This window comes from Pristiophorus japonicus, chromosome 22 (assembly GCF_044704955.1).
Source record: "Pristiophorus japonicus isolate sPriJap1 chromosome 22, sPriJap1.hap1, whole genome shotgun sequence".
Classification (NCBI taxonomy): domain Eukaryota; kingdom Metazoa; phylum Chordata; class Chondrichthyes; family Pristiophoridae; genus Pristiophorus; species Pristiophorus japonicus.
Genome location: NC_091998.1, coordinates 30,604,335 through 30,629,425, shown reverse-complemented (window position 1 = coordinate 30,629,425; position 25,091 = coordinate 30,604,335).

Genomic DNA, 25,091 nt, shown 5'->3' with positions numbered 1-25,091 from the left:
CTAGCAGTTGCAGATGGGCACCGATGTAAATCCAGCACTCTGAGTGCAGACCACTTTAGGGCAAGAGGTTCAAGGCCACCTTCAGCAGTGTTGCACCACTTGGATTTCGCACCGCTTGCAGTCTAACTTCAGTCTGCCATGAACCCAAGTTTCCCGAAGGGCTCATCCTGCTGTCTGAGGACTTGTACATTGTACAATATTTTTATTGTTAGCAAATACTTTTGTTAATATTCTGTTAGCACACTCCTTTCCCAAAATCAAATTAGCATTTTAATGGCACGGCACTGAGCCCTGCTAAGCCACTGTCCCTCGACAGAGAACAATCAAAGACTATCAATGTAACACAGCTCTATTCTTCCCACATTACACTCCAGCTGTACTTTTTTTAATTAATTCTCATCGCTACTTGCCCTTGAAAAGGTGAGAGTGAACCTTCTTCTTCAACCGCTGTCGTCCGTGGGGTGAAGGTACTCCCACAGTGCTGTTAGGGAGGGAGTTCCAGGATTTTAACCCAGCGACGATGAAGGAATGGTGATATGTAGAAAGAAAGACTTTGCAATTAGATAGCGCCTTGCATGACCTCAAGGCATCCCAAAACACTTTACAGCCATTACTGATACTAACTTTTTCATTCTAGATTTATTTAATTAACTGAATTTAAATTCCCCAGCTGCCGTTGTAGGATTTGAACTCACATCTCCGGATCATTATTCAGGCTGTTCGCCTATGAAGGCCCTCACGGCTGAGCTCACTCTGTCCTGACCCTGCACCCACGCGCATGCAGGAGTCACTGGGTAACAATCATGAGCACGCAGGCTCATTCTCCTGCACGCCCCCCGGCCAACCCCTCTGCCTACCCAGGGGCACTGTGGCTCAATGCGGATCCAATAACTGAAGTTAGCTCACTGAGCACAGGCCGAGGCTGGTACCTGGGCTTTCTGCTCTCAGGTCTCAGGTGATGTTTGAGTTACAATGGGGCAAAAATTCGTTAACGCCCCGTTTGGACACAGAAGTCCCGCCACGGCCGCGAAATTGGGGATACCGTCCCGAAAGGAAGTGGAGTGCAATGTTGGGGCACTCCACTTCCTGTGGGGTGTCGGGACCGGGTCACTAAGTTCGGGAATTATCCAGCGCTACGCGGGGCGCCGCGTGACGCTGGTGGGAGCACGGGGGGCCCTCCCCTTCCATTAATGGGGCGGGCACGCTGCGAGCTCTGCAGTGGGGCGAGGGGCCTCCACCTCTCCACCTCCCGCCAGGCTGGCGCTGACTTCTCGCGTGGCCACCTCACAGGGCGCGACCGAACCTCCGCTCCACGGCAAAGACCAGGCCACTGCGCACGGCGATATCATCATCATAGGCGCTACCTACCGGCGGGACCGGGGCGCTGCCGGTTTGCGCCTCCGCTAACTCCCGCGGAATTTGGCGGGAGGCAGTAGCGGCCCCGCGCCCCGGGTGAGAAATGGTTTGCGCCCCAGCGGGAGGAGTGATCGATACAAATTTCTCCCCCAGTGGGTGTTAACCGAGGGTTTTAACAACCACTTAGATAGCCTTTCAGAGTGACTCCCTCACAGGATTTCCGATATTACCATCGCCCACAACAGTGAGAGAAAGGACAGTTATGGAAAGATCTTTTGCGGGCCTCTGGAGCTGGGTCTATGGCCTTCATGTTCACTTATATTGATTTATAAAGCGAAGCACATGTAACGGGAGCAGCTCAAGTCCTCATGGCTCACCATGTCCTGCCTTTAATTTTTGCATTAACTTGTCTGATAACTTTGACCAAAAATGCAAATAGCTGCCTGCCACATAAAGTTGCCCTGTGCAACTCTAGCACTGGGGAGTGAACGAAAGGTGGAGGCAGGCTATCAGGGGCTTGAAGATTTACTGTGCGACACCGCGCTCTGCATCCATTTATAATAAGCCTGGCGGTGTCTCGCAGCTTCACTCGGCCTCAGTTAAACCGCCACCATCTCGGAGCCTCACATCCCAGCTTGCTATTCCTGCAGTTGCTGGGAAACAGCAGGGCCGAATGGAGCAAGAGAGAAACAGAGAGAAAGAGGGAGCAATGAGATAAGTGACCAGATAATCTGGTTTAGTGATGTTGACTGAGGGATAAATAAATGTTGGTCAGGACAGCAGGGAGAACTCTCCTGATCCTCTTTGAAATAATGCCACTGGAACTTTTACTTGAGAGCGCCTCAGACTCACGTCTCAGTTGAAAGACTGCACTTCCAGCAGTGCAGCACCCCCTCAGTACTGCACTCAAGTGCCAGCTGCGATTATGTGCTCAAGTATCTCAAATGGAGCTTAAACCCAATCTTCCGAGCCGAGGTTTAGAGAGCGAGAAAGAGAGAGATGGATCAGGATGATCCTAGGCATGACCACCTCCTTGTATTGAGTTGCTAACCCCAGTTGTTTTATGGTAGGTTAGAAGAGTAGCTTTCAAACAAACCTTTGCTCGGTATTGTGACCCTCAAGGAAAGGTTCAGGAGTACCCGTGGTGATGAGCTATGGTTATGTGGGTAACTCAGACCAATATTCACCTGTCGTATTAGCTGGCGTGTCTTTACTTAAATCCTGAGAATCCTGCTGGAAGTTAAGGCTATTATCAGGTCAAAATCGATCCGAATTTGTCTCGAATTTATCTTATTTCTTTCTTCTCTCTCCCTCTTTCTAGTTCTCGCCCCACTTTGCCACGCACTTGGACTCCAGAAGACGTGAGCTCTTAACTGTGACCTGAGAGGGGCTGAGATAACCCACCCACAACTATTGCTACCACGCGGACTGCCGTGGTTCAAGAAGACGGCTCACCGCCATCTTAAGGGCAATTAGGGATGGGCAATAAGAACATCACAACAAAAGAATTTGGAGCAGGAGTAGGCCATTCAGCCCCTCGAGTCTGCTCTGCCATTCAATAAGATCATGGCTGATCTTCTACCTCAACTCCACTTTCCTGCACTATCCCCATATCCCTTGGTTCCCTTAATATACAAAAGATAAACGCTGGCCTTGAGAGCAACGGCCACATCCCAGAAACGAAGGAAAAGTAAATCGCTGGCCTTTGTCAGAGAATCATAGAAATGACAGCATAGAAAGAGGCCATTTAGCCCATTATGTATGTGCCAGTGCTAGCTCTTCAAATGGAGCTGTCCTTTCCAATCCCATTTCCTTGTCCTTTCCCCATATCCTTTTGTACTCTTCCAATTCAGATAATCACCCAATTTGTGGATAACAGTGATTGTTTTTTTTTTAATGCAGCACATTACAGAGAATACTCAGCAAAACCACTTTGCTAGACGTGATCTTGATTCATGGGCTGATGATGGTATTGGACCCGCATGTGTAGAAAGACCTGGGCAACACTGATTATAACACTGAGATTTAAGTTGAGCAGCCAAGTTCCTGGTACGGATAATGTTCGTACCAGATTTCAGGAGACCTAAACCTGAGACTGAGAGGACTTGAGGAGGGCCTTGGTGATAACTTCCGAACAGCAGATGAATGGAGCTATACTGATGGATAAGGAAGCCACGTATGGCTCTTGGATTAAAACAAGGGCTCATGGTCAAATGAAACCAAAATAGTTTAATAGTAACACAAAAGCAAAATACTGTGGATTCTGGAAATCTGAAATAAAACAGAAATTGCTGGAAACACTCAGCACTGGTACACTCTGTTGTGTTCTCACAATTTCAAGGAGCCACAGTAGGCATGTAGTATGGAGACCACTGTCAGAAGCTAAGATCAAGGAATTACTTTTACATAAATATCTCAAACATGGAAGGGTGTTAAAAGCTGGATTCAAAATGAGTTCTTCAGATGACTTCTGATATATATGATACAGGTTGGACCTCCCTTACCTGGGACTCCCTTATCCAGCAGCGCCCTCGTTCGCCATGATTCTGGTGGCCGGGGGCGCATGCACAGAACACGGCCGACCTCCACCCCGACTTGGGGGCCCGCCGACACTTGGCCCTCTGGGGACACCGACCTCCTCCCCCTCTCCCCAACCTCGGGCCCCTCCCCGCGCCCCCTCGGGCTGACCTCCTCTTATCCAGAAAAATCCCTTATTCGGCACAAGCCAGGTCCCGACGGTGCCGGATAAGGGAGATTCAACCTGTACTTGCATATTGTTAACTGAACACAAGAGAGCCGTGCTGTAGCAATTACGCTTCTTTGGGATTCCTGTTATTCTTTGACGGAATGTTCTTGGGGGTCTGTGTAATGTATGCACCTGTGAGTATGCTCACAGGTTTGTTGAGTTGGGAGTGGCTTAGCCGGTCACGTGATGTTCACAAGACTCAATAAAACCCCAGCCAGTCGGGTTCGGGGGATCCACGATGAGGCAGGTGGTTGTGAGCCTGGTGGATGAACTGGTAATGTGTAGTGTGATTGTTAAGTCTTTTGCTAATAAACCAACTAGTTCTTAATAGCAATGTGTTGCTATGAATTCTTAAGCAAAGAATCCTTGAAACAAATACATTACAGTCTGGAAATTTTCAAAAAAGCCAGTATGAGTGGCTATTTGGAACTAACAGCTTCCTTACAGAATAATGGATACCTTGGAGTGAGCTATAGGTTGCAATCCAATTGAGGGGTTCAGAATGTTTATATAGACAGTAACAAAGTCAGCAGAATAGATAGACAAGCTGGAATCCAATCAATGAGCTCGGATTCCTTCAAACAGCAACAGGAGACTCAGGCATTTGAGAATCAACTGACCCTGGAGATCAGATTATTGCTGTACCTGTCTATGTTTTGTGATGAAAGTTGGAGATAGGTGGAGACTAATTTATTACAGTAATTGGTACATGGCATGTGTTATATATGTAAAACTGTAAAGTACCTTGTTTAACCACCAGAGGGCTCATCCCCTGGAGTCCCAAGGGATCCCACAATCCCTTGGGAGCACCTGTACTTAAAGAGGTCTCACAGGCTGGGGAGGCACTCTGGAGACCTGTAATAAAAAACTAAAGTTACACTTTACTTTGAGCTCACAGTATCTGGTCAGACTCTTTATTCATACATAACAACTGGTGATGAGATACAGATGACGAATGCCACCGCAACGATGCAGAGAACAGTTGGCATTCTAGAGAAATTTTCGTAGGGAGATGATTGGGAAAAAAAAATTTTTTTTCGTGGAGTGACTCGCCCAATACTTCGTGGCCAATGAGCTGGAAGGAGAAGTGAACGCTGCCAAACAAAGGGTGATTCTCCTGACCGTTTGTGGGGCACCAACGTATGGCCTCATGAACAATCTGCTTTCTCCAGCGAAAACCACAGAGAAATCATATGATGATTTGTGCACACTGGTCCGGGAGCATCTTAACCCAAAGGAAAGCGTTCTGATGGCGAGGTACCGGTTCTACACGTACAAGAAGTCTGAAGGCCAGAAAGTGGCGAGCTATGTCGTCGAGCTAAGACGCCTTGCAGGACATTGCGAATTTGAAGGACACTTGGAGCACATGCTCAGGGACTCCTTTGTACTTGGCATTGGCCCTGAAGTGATACTTCGCAAACTTTTGATTGTAGAGACCCCAATCTTGAGTAAAGCCATAGCCTTAGCCCAGGCTTTCATTGCCACCAGTGACAATACCAAGCAAATCTCTCAGCATACGAGTGCTGCTACAAGTACGGTGAACAAAGTAATGTTGTTTTCGAATCGCAACGTACAGGACAGGTCTCACATACCTGCAGCTGCACGTCCGCAGATGTCTCAGAGTCCACTATCAAGGGTGATGAATGCAAGGCCATTAACACCTTGTTGGCGCTGTGGGGATGATCATCGTTTCCATTCATGCCGCTTCAAAGGATACGTTTGCAAGGGCTGTGGAACAATGGGACACCTCCAAGGCAAGCTGCAAACCCTGCTAATCCTGCAAACCACCACGTTGCAGAGGTGGACAGATCCACAGCGGATCACGGCGAACCAGAGCCTCAGGCCGAGGAGGCAGAGGTACATGGGGTGCACACATTTACCACAAAGTGTCCCCCGATAATGCTGAAAGTTGAATTAAATGGACTCCCGGTGTCAATGGAGCTGGACACGGGTGTGAGCCAGTCCATTATCAGCAAAAAGACTTTCGAATTGTGGTGCAGCAGGCCTCAAGGCCAGTCCTGACTCCCATTCACACTAAACTGAGAACGTACACAAAGCAACTGATTCCCGTAATCGACAGTGCTACCGTAAAGGTCTCCTACGATGGAGCGGTTCACAAGCTACCACTCTGGGTGGTACCGGGCGATGGCCCCACGCTGCTCGGCAGGAGCTGGCTGGGGAAGATACGCTGGAACTGGGACGACGTCCGAGCGCTCTCATCCGTCGATGACACTTCGTGTGCCCAGGTCTTAAACAAGTTCCCCTCGCTGTTCAAACCAGGCATCGGGAAGTTCCAAGGAGCAAAAGTGCAGATCCACCTTATTCAGGGGGCGCGACTCATTCATCACAAGGCAAGAGCGGTACCGTACATGATAAGAGAGAGGGTGGAGATCGAGCTGGACCGGCTGCAACGAGAGGGCATCATTTCGCCGATTGAATTCAACGAGTGGGCCAGTCCGATTGTTCCGTCCTCAAGGGAGACGGCACCGTCAGAAGCTGTGGTGATTACAAAGTAGCTATCAATCCTTTCTCCCTGCAGGATCACTACCCACTACCAAAGGCAGACGACCTTTTTGTGACTCTGGCGGGAGGAACGTCGATGACGAAGCTGGACTTGACCTTGACCTACTTGACGCAGGAGCTGGAGGAATCCTCGAAGGGCCTCACCTGCATCAACATGCAGAAAGGTCTCTTCACTTACAACAGATGCCCGTTTGGGATTCGATCAGCCACGGCGATTTTTGAGAAAAACATGGAAAGCTTGCTGAAGTCGGTCCCGTGCACCGTGGTCTTCCAGGATTACATCTTGGTTACAGGTCGGGATACAGTCGAGAATCTGTAGAACCTGGAGGAGGTTCTTAGTCAGCTTAACTGCGGGGGCTCAGGTTAAAACGCTCAAAGTGCATTTTCCTGCCGCCTGAAGTGGAGTTCCTGGGGAGAAAAATCGCTGCGGATGGCATCAGGCCCACCGATTTGAAGACAGAGGCAATCGAGAATGCACCAAGGCCATAGAAAGGGACAGAGCTGCGGTCATTTCTAGGACTCCTGAGCTACTTTGGTAACTTCTTACCGGGTCTCAGCACACTGTTAGAACCACTGCATGTCTTACTGTGCAAAGGAGATGAATGGGTTTGGGGTAAAAGCCAAGAAAATGCCTTTGTAAAAGCTAGAAAATTGTTATGCTCAAACAAATTGCTTATGTTCTTTGATCCATGTAAGCGTTTGGTACTAGCATGTGATGTGTCATCATACGATGTCGGGTGTGTATTGCAACAAGCTAATGAATCCGGGAAAGTGCAACCGGTTGCTTATTCATCCGGACGTCTGTCTAAGGCTGGGAGGGCCTACAGCATGATCGAAAAAGAAGCATTAGCGTGTATTTATGGCGTAAAGAAAATGCATCAATATCTGTTTGGGCTCAAATTTGAATTAGAAACTGACCATAAGCCACTGATATCCCTCTTTTCTGAAAGTAAGGGGATGAATACGAATGCATCGGCCCGCATCCAGAGATGGGCGCTCACGTTGTCCGCATAAAACTACGCCATCCGCTGCAAGCCAGGCACAGAAAACTGTGCCGATGCTCTCAGTAGGCTGCCATTGCTCACCACGGGGGTGGAAATGGACAGCCCGTAGATTTAGTCATGTAATGGAAGCATTCGAGAGTGAGCAATCACCCGTTACAGCCCGACAGATTAGAACCTGGACGAGCCAGGACCCCTTACTGTCCTTAGTAAAAAAACTGTGTGCTTCACGGAAGCTGGCCCAGTTTCCCATTAGAAATGCAGGAAGAGATAAAGCCGTACCAGCGGTGCAAAGATGAAATGTCTATACAGGCAGACTGCCTTTTGTGGGGTAATCGGGTAGTGGTACCCAAAAAGGGCAGGGATACTTTCATTAGTGATCTCCACAGTACCGACCCAGGTATTGTAATGATGAAAGCGATAGCCAGATCCCACGTGTGGTGGACTGGTATCGATGCGGACTTAGAGTCCTGTGTGCACAAATGTAACACGTTCACAGTTAAGCACCCAGGGAGGCACCACTAAGTTATGGTCCTGGCCCTCCAAACCGTGGTCTAGGGTTCATGTCAACTATGCAGGCCCGTTCTTGGGTAAAATGTTCCTAGTACTCTAAATGGATTGAATGTGAGATAATATCGGCAAGCATGTCCACTGCCACCACTGAAAGCCTGCGGCCCAAGTTTGCCACGCACGGCCTGCCTGATGTCCTTGTGAGCGACAACGGGCCGTGTTTTACCAGTGCTGAGTTCAAAGAGTTCATGACCCGCAATGGGATCAACCATGTTATATCTGCCCCGTTCAAACCAGCATCCAATGGTCAGGCAGAGAGAGCAGTGCAAACAATCAAGCAGAGCTTGAAGAGGGTAACTGAAGGCTCACTGCAGACTCACCTATCCCAAGTCTTGCTTAGTCACTGCAAGAGACCCCACTCGCTCACTGGGATTCCACCCGCTGAATTGCGCATGAAAAGGGCACTTAAGACAAGACTCTCGTTAGTCCACCCTGATCTACACGGTAGAGAGCAGGCGGCTTCAACAAAGTACATATCATGATAATGCAAATGTGTCACGCGAAATTGAGGTTAATGATCCTGTATTTGTGTTGAACTATGGACAAAGTCCCAAATGGCTTCCCTGCACTGCCGTGGCCAAAGAGGGGAGCAGGGTGTTTCGGGTCAAACTTTCAAATGGACTCATCTGCAGAAAACACTTGGACCAAACCAAACTCAGATTCACGGACTATCCTGAGCAACCCACTTTGGACCCTACCTTTTTTGACCCCCCAACACACACACCAGTGGCAACCGGCACCGCGGTTGACCACGAAGCAGAACCCATCACCCGCAGCAGTCCAGCAGGACTAACCACACCAGGCAGCCCAGCAAGGCCAGCTGCAAAGCAGCCCAGCGAGGGCCCAACAAACGATTCACCAATACCAGCATTTGCAGCGAGACGATCAACCAGGGAAAGAAAGGCCCCAGATCGACTCACCTTGTAAATAGTTACACTATTGACTTTGGCAGAGGGGGTGGGGGGGGGGCGCTGTTGTTATATATGTAAACCTGTAAATACCTTGTTTACCACCAGAGGGCTCACCCTCTGGAGTCCCAATGGATCCCACACTCCCTTGGGTGCACCTGTACTTAAGGAGGCCTCACAGGCTGGAGAGGCACTCTGGAGACCTGTAATAAAAGAATAAGGTCACATTTAACTTTGAGCTCACAGTGTCTGGTCAGACTTATTATTCATACATAACAGCGTGTACATTGGTGGCCCGGTACTTGATGTATGACATCCATGTTAAAGAGTTAACTATCATTATGTAATTCCAGTGTGAAGTACCAAGAAATAGCATCAGTATATCTATCTCTCTATGGAGTCCAGTCTTGTACCGAGTGCCTGTGTAGGATTGAGCAACATGGCTTGTCACATAGCTCAAAATAATGTTCCAACTTCTCTTATCCATGTTAATTTTTGAACCATCTTGACACTACAAAGTAGTAACTAAGGGCCCAAATTTCCCCAGGAGCTGCTCCGTTTTTTTGTGGAGCAACGTGATTTTTCTGGAGTATCTTTAGTTGCAATTCTGGCCATTTAATTTGTGCCAGTGTAAATTAGTTAGGTTTTTTTTTTAGTTTCATTTTTTTTTCAAAAGGGGGCATTACCAGCCACTAACGCCTATTTTGGCTATTTAAGCAAGTTTAGCCAGCTAAAATTTACTCGAAACTAACTTAGGCCAGCGTAAGCGGGTGCTCTAGTACGTTCAGAAAAACCTTGCGGTGACTTAAGAAATCAGCGCAGGCAGCCAGAGATAGCGGGGGGGAAGGGGACCTTGCAAAGCACTAAACACCTTCACAACAACATTAAAGAAGCATAAATACATTTAAAGCACCAAGCACTAAACAAAGCAGTACATTTGCACCAAACACAGATGTAATAAGAAATTAATTAGCAAATAAAAAATAGAAGGAACCCTGCACCTAAAGCACCAAGTTCAAAGTAATAAGCAATCAATCGGTAAACAACAAATAAAAAAAGAGAAGTCCTACCTTAGGGAACACAGCGGGCCACCGATGAGGGAGCCCATTCAGCCAGGGCTAGGGACGACGTGCTTCAGGCCCCTCCCACACAGCCTGCAGCGCACATTTGCAGAAACGACCTGCCAGGAACTACTGCATGTGCGTGCAGACTCTAGCGCACATGTGCAGAGGTCCCGATACTATTTTCAGCACCAGGACCTGGCACCGCCCCCAATCCACTGGGCCACACTACGCCATCACCGAGGAGAGGCTGGGGAGCGGCCAGAATCGTGAGGAAGATTTTCGGCGCGCTTGGAGGCGGGCAAAAGCGACGCATCTTGGGTGAGGGCGCCAGAAAAGGGGTTGGGGAAATTTGAGCCCTTTATCTCTCGAGCCTCTTGGAAAATGATTAGTCAACAATTCCGTTATCGTGGTACCTGCGCCGACCAAAATGGTAGACGGAGAACCAGATGGACCATGGTCTTTTTCCATCTCACAATTTTCCTCTGGGGCTGGGGCTTGATTTCTGAAGAGGCTTGTATTTATGTGTTACACTCATTTCTCTCAAATACAACACTAATCGATTTTGCTAATTAGAAGTTGTCATTGTTCTCCAGATGTTGTGAATGATGGTCCATTTTGGTTCCAGGCCCCTCTATCGCCCATGATGCCAGACCAGCACTCCAAGTTCTGCCAATTGCCACACCACACAACATGAACTCCAGGCTGCCCATCTCCACCCATCCCTTGCTGCTATTGCTCACTCCATCTGACCTCTCATTTAAGTCCCTACTGCTTCCTGACCTCAACCCTCAATTCCCAACTCCTCGGTAGATATCCTCCTTGTGGATGTTGCTTCAACTGTTGCACAAGCTGCGCTGAACCAATCTGAGTCTCCACCTCTGATCCACCATGCAGAGATGTCATCTGACCTGAGCTTTTTTAGTCAATCATTCACAGAATGTGGGCATTTCTGGCAAGACCGGCATTTATTGCCCATCCCTAATTGCCCCTTGAGAAGGTGGTGGTGAGCTGCCTTCTTGAACCGCTGCAGTCCGTGTGATGAAGATACACCCACAGTGCTGTTGGGAAGGGTCCAGGATTTTGACCCAGCGACGATGAAGAAACGACCGACCTATTTCCAAGTCAGGATGGTGAGTGACAGTGGGGCCCACTTCACTCCACCTGGAGGCTCAGCATACCAGCCTCCAGTCCAATGTTAGGTTCCAACTGGTCTAGGGGAGTAGGTGCTGCTTGAGTAGGGAGTCTCTGACCCTTATCAACCTGGGCCTTAGTGTCATTTGCCTTTTGAACGCCAGGCATTGGTTCAGCCCCTTACAAGTGTAAGGGGGTGCTCCCAGGGGTCAGGTTCACCTCTGAGCTACTTGAACAGTTCGTATCGCTCCCACTCCCTTGGGTTCTAGACTCTGGGCTTATTTGGGGGAAGTGATCAAGTGCAAAGGCCAACTGGTTTGATGCAAAAAAACTTTGACTTTATTACAGACAAGAAAATACAATGTCAAACTTATAATCACTCTAATAAAGAACGACACATTACACATTCAAAGGGGGTTACAGTAAAATTTACACTTCCCACCTCTCAATACCTAATTCTAGCTAGGTTAGACTCCGGGACAGGCAGGGACTATGCTTACCAATCCTTTCTGGTCAGTTAGCGGTAGTTCGCGATTTCGGGGTTTGTTGCATTCTGTAGGTTCTGCTTGCCGTACCTCGAATGTTGGAGAAGACGTCTTACTGTGCAGTCTTCAGTTGGGTTGAGTCTGCGGATGCAGTAAGATGCGTTTTGGATCTATGGGGTAAGTACCCAGTTTTCTTCATTAGAAATAGGTTCAAAGTGTCTTTAGGTAATGTTTTCACCTGTTGGTAGTCAGGCTTTAGATTGTAGAGTGGAAACTTTCGATTCTTCGTTTCTTTCCTGTTGAAGTTTTGTTTCGAGTTTGTTCGATTGCGGTAGTTTTCCGTTGGTACCATGTTGGCTGTGGTCGGTTGCTGCCGCAATGGTGATGTTCTTCCTTCCTTCAGGACTTCAGGACTTCGAGGCTGGAGAAGTTAGTTTATAACTGTCGCGTTGGTTTCTCTCCCTTCTTGATGACATCAGCATGGTCTCGGTTGTATGGCAAATTGTGTCATGCCCTCTGTTGAAACAGGGGGCTAGTTATACGGTTTGAGCTGTTCTAATCTTCGTGCCAAATCAGGATTCTTTGTTTAAATTTGGCGGGCTTGACTTCTCTTTGTAATATTTTGGCATGCTCATTAAAAGTTAATATGTCTTGGGTGGGTTGCATTTCTAAATCTATTTCCTGATGGAAATGTTAGCTTGCTAATCGCAATGTCCTTTTGTGCTTGGTATTTCGCATACAGGCTGTAGTGGGCTCTTTGTTCTTATTCATTTTGAAGATGGCTTTTCTCAATTTGATGGCTGGCCATCTCTGAGTTATTGTTGTAATGTAAATGTCGCTTGTGGAGAAGGGTTTTCGAATGTCCATTTCTCCAGACAAGTTAACTTAGTCCCAACATCCAGACAATTCCAATAATCAAGTTGGCTTCTTTAGTTCTTTAGGCCCACCCCTAGGCTTGAATTTGTCTTGTAAAAGTCCAAGATTCGATTAAAGTTTGTAGTTTCTTCCATAAGCACTTTAGGATTTCAAACTTTCCGGTAGATTGTCCCAAATTAAATTTCCTTTCGAATGAGCCCAAACACAGGGGGCGGTTCTCATGAATTTTGCACCCTTCACAAGACCGCCTGGCTATGGAAGCGAGTGAGTCTCCGCTTTTCCTGGTGGGTTCTCCCGGATTACGGTAGGACTCCAGCAGGCTGCTTGAGGAAACACAGATCCGTAATAAGCGAGTAGCTCAGTCAAAGAACAAGTGCGGCCACAGGCATTGAAATAACCAGGAGAAAGCCACGAAAAGAGGCTGATGGAGACTGTGGAGTTGGCCACAAAAGATGCAGATGCCACAATTAAATGTGGAACTAATACCGAGAGAGTTACAGAAAGAATTATTGGAAAAGCAACAGAGACTCACACAACATCTTAACACAGTAAAACATTGTCATCTATGTACATGCTGTTTGTAGCCACCAGATGGTGTCATTGTTGGAGGCCATGGTGCTGCTCTGGTATAAAAGGCCAGCCATTTTGTGAGTCAGGCACACTGGGTCTAAATAAAGCACAGGCAAGGTTGTACCTTGCTTAGTTAAGTAGTACTCAGTTTGAACCTTTATTGCATACATAACATTTGGCGACGAGGATGGGAGCACTACACACAATGAATTAAATCAAAAGCCCAGGAAAAAGAAAGAAAGACTTACATAGAAACATAGAAACATAGAAAATAGGTGCAGGAGTAGGCCATTCAGCCCTTCGAGCCTGCACCACCATTCAATAAGATCATGGCTGATCATTCCCTCAGTACCCCTTTTCTAACTCCGTCTTGAATATATCCAATGAACTGGCATCAACAACTCTCTGCGGTAGGGAATTCCACAGGTTAACAACTCTCTGAGTGAAGAAGTTTCTCCTTATCTCAGTCCTAAATGGCCTACCCCTTATCCTAAGACTGTGTCCCCTGGTTCTGGGCATCCCCAACATCGGGAACATTCTTCCCGCATCTAACCTGTCCAGTCCCGTCAGAATCTTATATGTTTCTATGAGATCCCCTCTCATCCTTCTAAACTCCAGTGTATAAAGGCCCAGTTGATCCAGTCTCTCCTCATATGTCAGTCCAGCCATCCCGGGAATCAGTCTGGTGAACCTTCGCTGCACTCCCTCAATAGCAAGAATGTCCTTCCTCAGATTAGGAGACCAAAACTGAACACAATATTCCTGGTGAGGCCTCACCAAGGCCCTGTACAACTGTAGTAAGACCTTCCTGCTCCTATACTCGAATTCCCTAGCAATGAAGGCCAACATACCATTTGCCTTCTTAACCGCCTGCTTTACCTGCATGCCAACTTTCAATGACTGATGAACCATGACACCCAGGTCTCGTTGCAACTCCCCTTTTCCTAATCTGCCACCATTCAGATAATATTCTGCCTTTGTGTTTTTGCCCCCAAACTGGATAACCTCACATTTATCCACATTATACTGCACCTGCCAAGCATTTGCCCACTCACCTAACCTGTCCAATTCACCCTGCAGCCTCTTAACTTCCTCCTCACAGCTCACACCGCCACCCAGTTTAGTGAAATCTGCAAACTTGGAGATATTACACTCAATTCCTTCATCTAAATCATTGATGTATATTGTAAAGAGCTGTGGTCCCAGCACTGAGCCCTGCGGCACCTCACTAGTCACTGCCTGGCATTCTGAAAAGGACCCGTTTATCCCGACTCTCTGCTTCCTGTCTGCCAACCAGTTCTCTATCCACGTCAGTACATTACCCCCAATACCATGTGCTTTTATTTTGCACACCAATCTCTTGTGTGGGACCTTGTCAAAAGCCTTTTGAAAGTCCAAATACACCACATCCACTGGTTCTCTGTTGTCCAATCTACTAGTCACATCCTCAAAAAATTCCAGAAGATTTGTCAAGCATGATTTCCCTTTCATAAATCCATGCTGACTTGGACCGATCCTGTCACTGCTTTCCAAATGCGCTGCTATTTCATCTTTAATAATTGATTCCAACATTTTCCCCACAACTGATGTCAGGCTAATTACCCGGTTTCTCTCTCTCTCCTTTTCTAAAAAGTGGTGTTACATTTGCTACCCTCCAGTCCATAGGAACTGATCCAGATTCGATAGACTGTTGGAAAATGATCACCAATGCATCCACTATTTCTATGGCCACTTCCTTAAGTACTCTGGGAATTTGTATTTATATAACATCTTTCACAACCTCAGGACATCCCAAAGTGCTTTAAGAACATAAGAACATAAGAAATAGGAACAGGAGTAGGCCATACGGCCCCTCGAGCCTGCTCCGCCATTCAATAAGATCTTGGCTGATCTGATCATGGACTCAGCTCCACTTCCCTGCCCGCTCCCCATAACCTCTTATCTCCTTATTGTTTAAGAAACTGTCTATTTCTGTCTTAAATTGATTCAATGTCCCAGCTTCCACAGCTCTCTGAGGCAGCAAATTCCCTCTGAGAGAAGAAGTTTCTCCTCATCTCAGTTTTAAATGGCAGCCCCTTATTCTAAGATCATGCCCTCTAATTCTAGTCTCCCCCATCAGTGGAAACATCCTCTCTGCATCCACCTTGTCAAGTCCCCTCATAATCTTATACGTTTCAATAAGATCACCTCTCTTTTTTTTGAATCCCAATGAGTAGAGGCCCAACCGACTCAACCTTTCCTCATAAGTCAACCCCCTCATCCCCGGAATCAACCTACAGCCAATGAAGTACTTTTGAAGTGTTGCAATGTAGGAAATGCGGCAGCCAATTTGCGCACAGCAAGGTCCCACAAAGAGCAATGTGATAATGACGAGATGATTTGTGTTCAACTCTCTGGAGTGGCACTTGAACTCACAACCTTGTGATTCAGAGGCTGGAATGCTACCACTGAGACGGTTTCAGATCGTTAACTTACTATGTAAACGAATGTAACGGCCATTCTACCCCATCAAAAGTTGCTGAGGATAGATCAATTGAAAATCTCAAAATTGAGCGTCCGAAATTGGCGAAGGCCCTCACCCGCACAACGTACTGCCGATGGCCACCGAGATACCTGACGGTAATTTGGGCGGGAGTTTCGGGAAAAAGGCCCTTGAAAGGGCGCCCGTCGGCAAAAGAGGGACTTCCGCCGCCAATCTGGGCAATAAAGGCGGTTATCGCCCAAGTGCCGCCGATGATGGAGTCAGGCCCACGGAGGGTCGAAGACCTGAAAAGAAAAATCAATGCAAAAAAAAATGGAACACCTTCAGGGGACCCCATGCAGGTAAGTCGCTGTAAGAATTTTTTTTTAACTGTTCGCTCACCTTTTTTTGCAGCTCTTCATACCGACCATCGGGGATAGGCCAAGCCTCCACGCAACGGTCCTTCCCCGTTCTGGGAGCTCAGCGGGCGGGAGGTCACTTGTGCCACTTGGCTGTCAGCGGGCGGTTTCTTGCGCCTCTCCCCTCCCGCCCACTCCAGACCAATTACAAACTGGCACAGGGCGGAAACCGGAGAAAAATGTCGGCGGATCTCGGCGGCTGTCGGCGGTAAGGCCATCAATTTCGCCCCCTGAGAGTGATAGATATTTGTTAGGTAAGGGTAGTAAGGAACAGGCCCAAGGGGTGAATGACCTACTCCTATTGCTATGTTGCTAGCTCAAGCTGCAGTGAGATGAATGATGGTAGAGGGAGGAACATTGTGGTAAATTGGGTGATCCTGTACTACCAATTTGGGAGCACGGATCTGGGAAATCCAGAACCAGGGGTCACAGTCTAAGGGTAAGGGGTAAGTCATTTCGCACCAAGATGAGGTGAAACTTCTTCACTCAGAGAATTGTGAACCTGTGGAATTATCTACCGCAGAAAGTTGTTGAGGCCAGTTCGTTAGATATAATCAAAAGAGAGTTAGATGTGGCCCTTACGGCTAAAGGGATCAGGGGTATGTAGAGAAAGCAGGAATGGGGTACTAAAGTTGCAAAATTGATCAGCCACGATCATATTGAATGGTGCTGCAGGCTGGAAGGGCCAAATGGCCTACTCCTGCACCTATTTTCTATGTTTTTATGTTTCTATGATACGGATTCATTGACCTGTACTTCCCTCAAGCGGGGTTTCTGGCTGAGAGTGTAGGATTGCTGAACTTACCTTGTTGGCCAGAAAAAACTCTGAATATTCACATGAGTCCTTTAATAGCCAGTGGAACAAATAGATGGCAGCTCAATATAATGCCTCTGATAAAGAATACCATCAGCAACAATGCAGCACTCTCTCAGTCTTGCCACTGGATAAAGGCCGAGCTCTGTCAAGCCCATGTGGTGGCTGATGTGCAACGGTCACCACACATTAAAAAAAATCCACGCACAGGTATCTTCCATTCCTTCAATTGGAGTTCAGGACTGGAACATCGGGTCCTTCATTGAAACATCTGTGAACTCATGTGGAAGCAAATCATCCTTGTTCGAGGGATCGCCCATGATGGTGATGATGTACTGTAGTTTGTACTAAGAGTACAGGGTATAATCAGTTGCAGTGATCAGATTATGCACTGCACTCGTTCAACACAGACCTTGACCTTGGTGAGGGCGCATTGGGGCAATTCTTATCCAATTGAAAGAGGAGAACAATTCATCGGGGCTGTGGCTTTGTGAGTTATAACTGTCTTTGATCAGCAGAAGGAATGCTGCCAATTCGATTCCAAATCACCTGGGGAAGGATGCCAAGTTTATCCCGCAGAGAAGCAGCCGCAAGATTTTTTAGCTCAATTACTCTTTAATTAATTTAATTCCCTTCATCAAGATAGGAGCAGGCCATTCTACCCTTCGAGCCTGTTCCGGCGTACAGTGAGATCATGGCTGATCTGTACCACAACTCCAATTGCCCGTCTTGATTCCATATCCTTTTATACCCTTGTCTAAGCAGAAATCTATCGATGTCAGATTTAAGATTATTAATTGAGTTAGCAACCACTGCCTTTTGTGGGAGAGAGTTCCAAATTTCTACCACCCTTTGATTTTTTTTTATAATTCGATGGATGCATTTAGTGTCCGTCCCGAGAGAAGGTAAGCCGCCTTCTTGAACTGGCGCAGTCCCGTGAGATGAAGGGCTTATTATGGTTTCTTGCAGCTGTTTGATACAACTGAGTGGCTTGCTGGGTCATTTCAGAGGGCAGTTAACAGTCAACCACATTGCTGTGGGTCTGGAGTCACATATAGACCAGACCGGGTAAGGACGGCAGGTTTCCTTCCTTAAAGGACATTAGTGAACCAGTTGGGTTTTTACGACAATCCGGTAAATTCATTGTCACCATTACTGATACTAGCTTTTTAATTTCAGATTTATTTAATGAACTGGGATTTGAACTCACGTTACTCATTCATCTAGGCCTCTGGATTACCAGTTCAGTAACATAACCACACTGCTACCGTACACCTGATGGATGAAGGAGTGTTTCCTAACTTCTCTCCTGAATGGCCGAGCTCTGATTTTAAGGTTATGTCCCCTTGTTCTAGTCTCCCCCAGCAGCCGAAAAAGTTGCTCTCTATCTGCCCTATCAATTCCTTTCAAAATCCTAAAAATAAAATAAAATCACCACTTAAACTTCTAGATTCCAGGGAATTCAAGCCTAGTTTATGTAATCTCACCTCATAATCTATGAGGAGCCCTGGTAACGTTATGGTGAATCTGCACTGCACTCCTGCCAAGGCCAGTATATCCGCATGGCGATCCCGACCTGCGAGAGACCATCAGAGGCAGGTCGGGGCCATAGGAGGAGCGGCGAGCGGCGGCCTGGAGAAGTGTGGCGGCCATACCACTGCAACGTACAGCGCGAACTGGTGCAGGAGGACGACGGCAGCGAAGAGGGCGACTGGATTGGACATCATCAAGGTCCAGGTCGCTGATTGGAGCGTGGGCAGGTACAGCGTGAGCGGCGAGTGATCGTGGAGCGACGCGATCAGGGCCCAGGAGAGACGTGAGTTCGGGGCCCAGAAGAGGCGAGGGCCCAGGGGCAGCACGGGCCAGCCCACACTGCGATATGTGTGCATGCACTAGTTCCATGCAGCAGAGCTGGTCTCCAGTCACCCTGGTTAATCCTTGCCACTGGATCAAGACCTAGCTCTGTCAAGCCCATGCGGTGGCTGGTGTGCAACGGCCACCACCCATTTAAAAAATCCACGCACAGGCTTCTTCCACCCTTCAGGATGTAGTTCGGGGCCGGGAATATTAAGTCCTTCATTGAAACACCTGTGAACGCATTCCTTTGTGGTGTGGAAGCAAGTCATCCTCGATACAAGGGACCGCCTATTCTAAGTTGCGGTGCCCAGAACTGTACAAAGCACTCCAAATGTGGTCTAAACAAGGCTTTGTGTAGCTGTAGAAAAACTTCCCCCCCTTTATATTGTAGCCCTCTAGTTATAAAGGCTAGCATTCCATTAGCCTTTTTGATTATTTTTTGTAGCTGACTACCAATGCCTCCTGTGAGCTGCGCTGCCTCCTGCAGGGCCCGCCTTCCCCAATGCATGGCCCAGTCACATTTCTGTGCAAGCGCGGCGTCTACAATGGCAAAGCCGGTGAGCAGTGATCACAGTGATCCAAAACTCGGCGGCCCGCGTCCTAACTCGCACCAAGCCCCGCTCTCCCATTACCCCTTGACCTACATTGGCTTCCGGTTAAGCAACGCCTCGATTTCAAAATTCTCATCCTTATTTTCAAATTCCTCCATGGCCTCCTCCCTCCCTATCTCTGTTGTCTCCTCCAGCCTCACAACCCCCCGAGATGTCTGCGCTCCTCTAATTCTGTCCTCCTGAGCATCCCTGATTGAAATCGCTCAACCATTGGTGGCCGTGCCTTCTGTTGCCTGGGCCCCAAGCTCTGGAAACCACTGCCTAAATCTCTCCGCCTCCCTACTTCTTTTTCCTCCTTCAGGACTCTCCTTAAAACATATCACTTTGACTAAGCTTTTGGTCACCTGCGCTAATTTCTACCTATGCGGTTCGGTGTCAAATTTTTATCGCAAAAATACTCCTGGTGCCATATAAGTACAAGTTGTTGTTGTTGTTGGTTCTCTAGTGCTTTTCCCGCCACTGACATTTCACTGATTGGCGTTTACCTCTCTCCCTTTTTTGAACAGGGATATCACATTTGCAATCCTCCAGTACTCTGATGCTGAGTATTGAAAGATTGTGGTCAGAGCTTCTGCCATCTCCATACTAGCTTCCTTCAGCAACCTAGGATGTGCCCCATCTGGACCTGGTGACTTGTTGACTGAGTGATGCCAAACTATTTAGCACCGCCTTTCTATCATATCCAATATATCTACTTCCACTCCTCTACATTGGCAACATCTTCTTCCTCTTGGTTTGTGAAGACAGATGCAAAGTACTCATTCAGTACCTCAGTCATGACCTCTGTCTCCACAAGAAGATTTCCTTTTTGTCTATAATCAGCCCCACCATCCTTTTCACTATACTTTTACTTTTTATATGTTTATAAAAGATTTGGGGGTTCCCTTTTATGTTACCCGCTAATCTTTTCTCATCCTCTATCTTCTTATATCATAGAATCATGGAAATTTACACAAACGGAGGCCATTTCGGCCCATCGTGTCCACGCCGGCCGATCAAGAGCCTAATCTCACTTTCCAGCTCTTGGCCCGTAGCTCTGTAGATTACAGCACTTCAAGAGTACATCCACGTACTTTTTAAATGTGGTGAGGGTTTCTGCCTCTACCACCCTTTCAGGCAGTGAGTTCCAGACCCCCACAACCCTCTGGGTGAAAAAATGTCCCCTCATATCTTCTACGAATTACTTTAAATCTATGCCCCTGTTTGTTGACCCTTCTGTTAAGGGAAATAGGTATGTCCACTCTTTCTGGGCCCCTCATAATTTTATACACCTCAATAAGGTCTCCCCTCAGTCTCCTCTGTTCCAACTTATATCCAGTATCAAATTCCCCTGGACTCTTTGTATTCTGCCTGGTTTTCAAATGCATTCTATGCTTGACATTTGCCATAAACCTCATTTTGCTGTTTAATTTTAACCTCTGTTTCCTTTGTCATCCTTCAGATGTCCCATCATTCCTCCTAATGGGAAAATGCTTGGTTAGTACCCAAACTATCTCCGCCTCGAAGGTCTGACATTGCTCATTTACCGGTTTCCTGGCAATCTTTTTTTTCCAGTGCACCTGTGCTAGATCCCTTCGCAAATCAGTGAAATTGGCTCTCTTCCAGTTGGGTATTTTCATCTTTGTCCCTTTTCATAACTACTTTAAACCTAATTATATTGTGATCACTATTACCCAGATGCTCTCCCACTGAAACAAACCTCACTTGCCCTTCTTCATTCTTTAGAACGAGATCCGGTGCTGCTTCATTCCTCACTGGGCTTGGAACATCTTGATTGAGAATGTTCTGTAAACATTTTAAGAATTATTCCCCCTTCTTCCCCTTTACTCTGTTCCACCGCCCCAATCTATATTAAGGTAATTGAAGTCCCCTACTGCTCTATTATTTTTACATCGTTTTTACATAAATATGCTGACAGATTTGTTCCTCAATCTCCTTCTCACCATTTGGGGGTCTATAGTAAAGACCCATCAATGTAACCGCTCCTTTTCTGTTCCTTAACTCTAACCAAATAGATTAATTGAACCCTCTGTATATTGTCTTTCTGTAGAACTATAATATTATCCTTGATCAATACTGTTTACCCCCTCCTTTCCTTTTCCTTTCCCTGTCCCTCCTGAATACATTGTAGCCAGGAATGTTTAGGTCCCAATCCTGCCCATGTTTAAACTAGGTCTCCGTTATAGCCACTATCATCATCATAGGCAGTCCCTCGGAATCGAGGAAGACTTGCTTCGACTCCAAAAGTGAGTTCTCAAATGACTGTACAGTCCAATATGAGAATTACAGTCTCTGTCACATATGGGACAGACAGTGGTTGAGGGAAAGGATGGGTGGGGAGTCTGGTTTGCCGCACGCTCCTTCCGCTGCCTGCGCTTATTTTCTGCATGCTCTCGGCGACGAGACTCGAGGTGCTCAGCGCCCTCCCAGATTCTCTTCCTCCACTTAGGGAGGTCTTTGGCCAGGGACACCCAGGTGTCGGTGGGGGTGTTACACTTTATCAAGGAGGCTTTGAGGGTGTCCTTGAAACGTTTCCTCTGCCCACCTTGGGCTCGCCTGTCGTGTAGGAGTTCCAAGTAGAACACTTGCTTTGGGAGTCTTGTGTCGGGCATGCGAACAATGTGGCCTGCCCAGCGGAGCTGATCGAGTGTGGTCAGTGCTTCAATGCTGGGGATGATGGCCTGATCGAGGACACTGACGTTGGTGCATTTGTCCTCCCAGGGGATTTGCAGGATCTTGCAGAGCCATCGTTGGCGGTATTTCTCCATATTGTGATATAGTCACTATATTATAATGCCATATGGCTATTGGTGCCTGTAGCTTGTCAACCTTATTTGTAACACACCTCACATTTACACACATGCATTCCAACACCATGCTGGTTGGCTTTGCTTTTTTTTCCAATCTAATCCCAGCTCTTTCTACACTATTCTTTGTTCTGTTGCTGTTTGTCCCTCTGAGGTTTCTATGTACCTTGGGGCAGATTCTCTGATGATTTGTGTTTCTCTTTTTGCTCCGGAGGGGCAGCAATGGCGGCGGTGAGCTCTTCTGGCCAGCTTCCAGCGCCCCGCCAGGGTTTTCGGGGCTGGTTTTGCGGGGGCGCGGAGCAGGACCACCCGGGTGAGGCGAGCCGGTGTGCAACGCCCCTGGTTCTGACTCCGGCTCGATTTTTGAATCCCGCCCGACCCGTAGCGACGTGTAGAGCGCCCCCTGGTGGGACGGCCTGTGAAAATGGGCGGACCGACCAATACAGGCTGCAGAGAAAAAAGTATTGCCGACCACAGGTAAGTCTGATTGTGTTTTTCTCCTTTTTTTTTGCGATTTATCTTGTGGGCTATGTATTGGGAATGTTTCTGGTGAGTTTTTGTCAGGTTTTTTTTCTCTCCCCAGGCCTCTCTCGGAGTACTCTGAGCCCGGCTGTTTAGCTCGGGATTTTCACTTGCTCAGCTGGCCGAGCGCCCTAAGAGAGGTGTGTAACACCTCCCTTAGCGCTGCGCCCTACACTCAGGGCCCAGCTGCCCAATTTTGCTGACTGAGGCGCAAACTGTTCCCGGGCGCAAACTTTACCGCCCCGCCGCCGTTACCGCCCCGAAATCAGCAAAGCCGAAAATCCAGCCCAAGTTGTCTCTCGTCTCTGCTGCTGCATCCTCGTGCCCCACCCCCCCCCTTCCAAATTAGTTTAAACCCTCCCCCACAGCACTAGGTAACATCCCTGCAAGGACATTGGTCCCACCCCTGATCTGGTCCCTCCTGCCCAAGAACAGGTCCCAATGCCCCAGTAATCGGAAGTCCTCATTCTTGCACCGCTTCTCCGGCCACTCATTCACCTGCCCCAGCTTCCTGTATCTGTACTCAGTGGCACATGGCACTGGAAGCAAGCCAGAGATGACCACTCTTGAGGTCCTGTTTTTTTTCCGAGCTCCTGAAATTCTGCCTGGAGGAGCTCAACCCTGTTCCTACCTATGCCATTGATTCCAATATGTACCATGACTCCTGGCTGCTTCCCTTCCCCTCGCGCAATGTACTGCACCCGCTCGGTGATATCCTTTACCCTGGCACCAGGGAGGCAACCAATTGGAGCTCACATCTGCAGTTGCAGAAACGCCTGTCGGTTCCCCTGATGACCCAATCCCCTACAATAACCGCAGTGCTATACTTTCTTGTGCCCAACTGCGCAGCCGAGTCTCCCATGGTGCGGTGGTATTGATTCTGACTACACTCCCCCGAGGTATCATCACCCTCACTGTTATTCAACACTGAACACTGGTTTGTGGGTGCCACACTCCCGGGGAATTCCTCCTAGTTCACCTTTTCCTCCTACATTCATAGACAATCCCCTGTCTGCTACTTTTGGTTACTTCCTCAAAGAATTCAATGGGGTTGGTTAGACATGACCAACCCTTTACGAATCCATGTTAAGTCTCTCTAAACATAAAGATTAGATGTTCGTGCTGGGGAATGGAACACTTTATCCATTTTGGGCATCCAGGTCAGACCATCATCGTAGGCAGTCCCTCAAAATTGCGGAAAACTTGCTTCCACTCTCAAAGTGAGTTCTCAGGTGACTGTATAGTCCAATATAGGAATTACAGTCTCTGTCACAGGTGGGACAGTACATTAAAGAGACCAAGGTCACAACAAGGTCCACCTGAACAGGCGGAAGGAGCCTTTGTTTAAGGTCTCATGAAAGGCGGCACCTCCGACAGTGCAGCACTCCCTCAGCACTGCACTGGAGTGTCAGCCTAGGTTATGTGCTCAGTTCTCTAGAGTGGGACTTGAACCCATGCCCTTCTGACTCGGAGACGAGTGTGCTGTCCACTGAACCATGACTGACGCTGCCAGTTGGAATGCCCTGCTGCCGGTTTCTAGCCTCTCCCCTCGGTGGGGCATTCTTTTCCGAGAGACAGGAAGAGATTGGTGAATGTTTGATGAACCCTGCCACTGATCTGCAGATTGTGCTTCCCAAAATAGGAACGCAGGAACACACAGCAAGTAAGTTGCTGTTGGAGGAGACTTTTGTGGCTCTGTTCATTCAGAAGTTCACTTGGAATTTGAATGAATATGGGCTGTCTTTCATTTGTTGAGAAAAGCAAGCTAGTCAGCGGAGGTCCAGTGTAAGGATGCAACTGGTTGAGGTGAAATTGTGTGTTGGGGACATGCTTTACCTGAGGGCCAGAAACTGCCAAAAAACCAACTGACCCCAACCATGGCAATCTTCAAGTGTTAAACTTTCACAACTTCAATAGACTGCACCCGAACAGCACAGGAAGTGCTGATGCCCCTTTAAGATGCAGCAGCCGCTCATGTGCTGCCCTCCTCTACCACTTCTGCTACACCCCCACCCCCCAACCCCCCCAACCCCGGTCTCCATGCTCACAGTGCAATCAATGCTCTGCATGCCACATCATTAGTCAAATAACTCCACTCCATATGTTTGTGATGCAAGGTGCCTTATTAGACAGCTGGTCTGGTTGGATGACTGGGGAGGTTAGCTGATGGCTGGTTAAGTAGCTCAGTGTGGTGGAGCTGGGTGCCTGGCAGGGTAGAGTCGCAGTGGCAGTTGGCAATGGATAGAGCTCTGGAGGCAGGTGGAACACTGGAGAGGCAGAGTGACTGCAGCAGGTTGGAAAACTGGATTTACGTGCTTGAGGCACCTAAAGGTGGATGACTAGATAGAATAGGGTACCTGATGGAGTTGA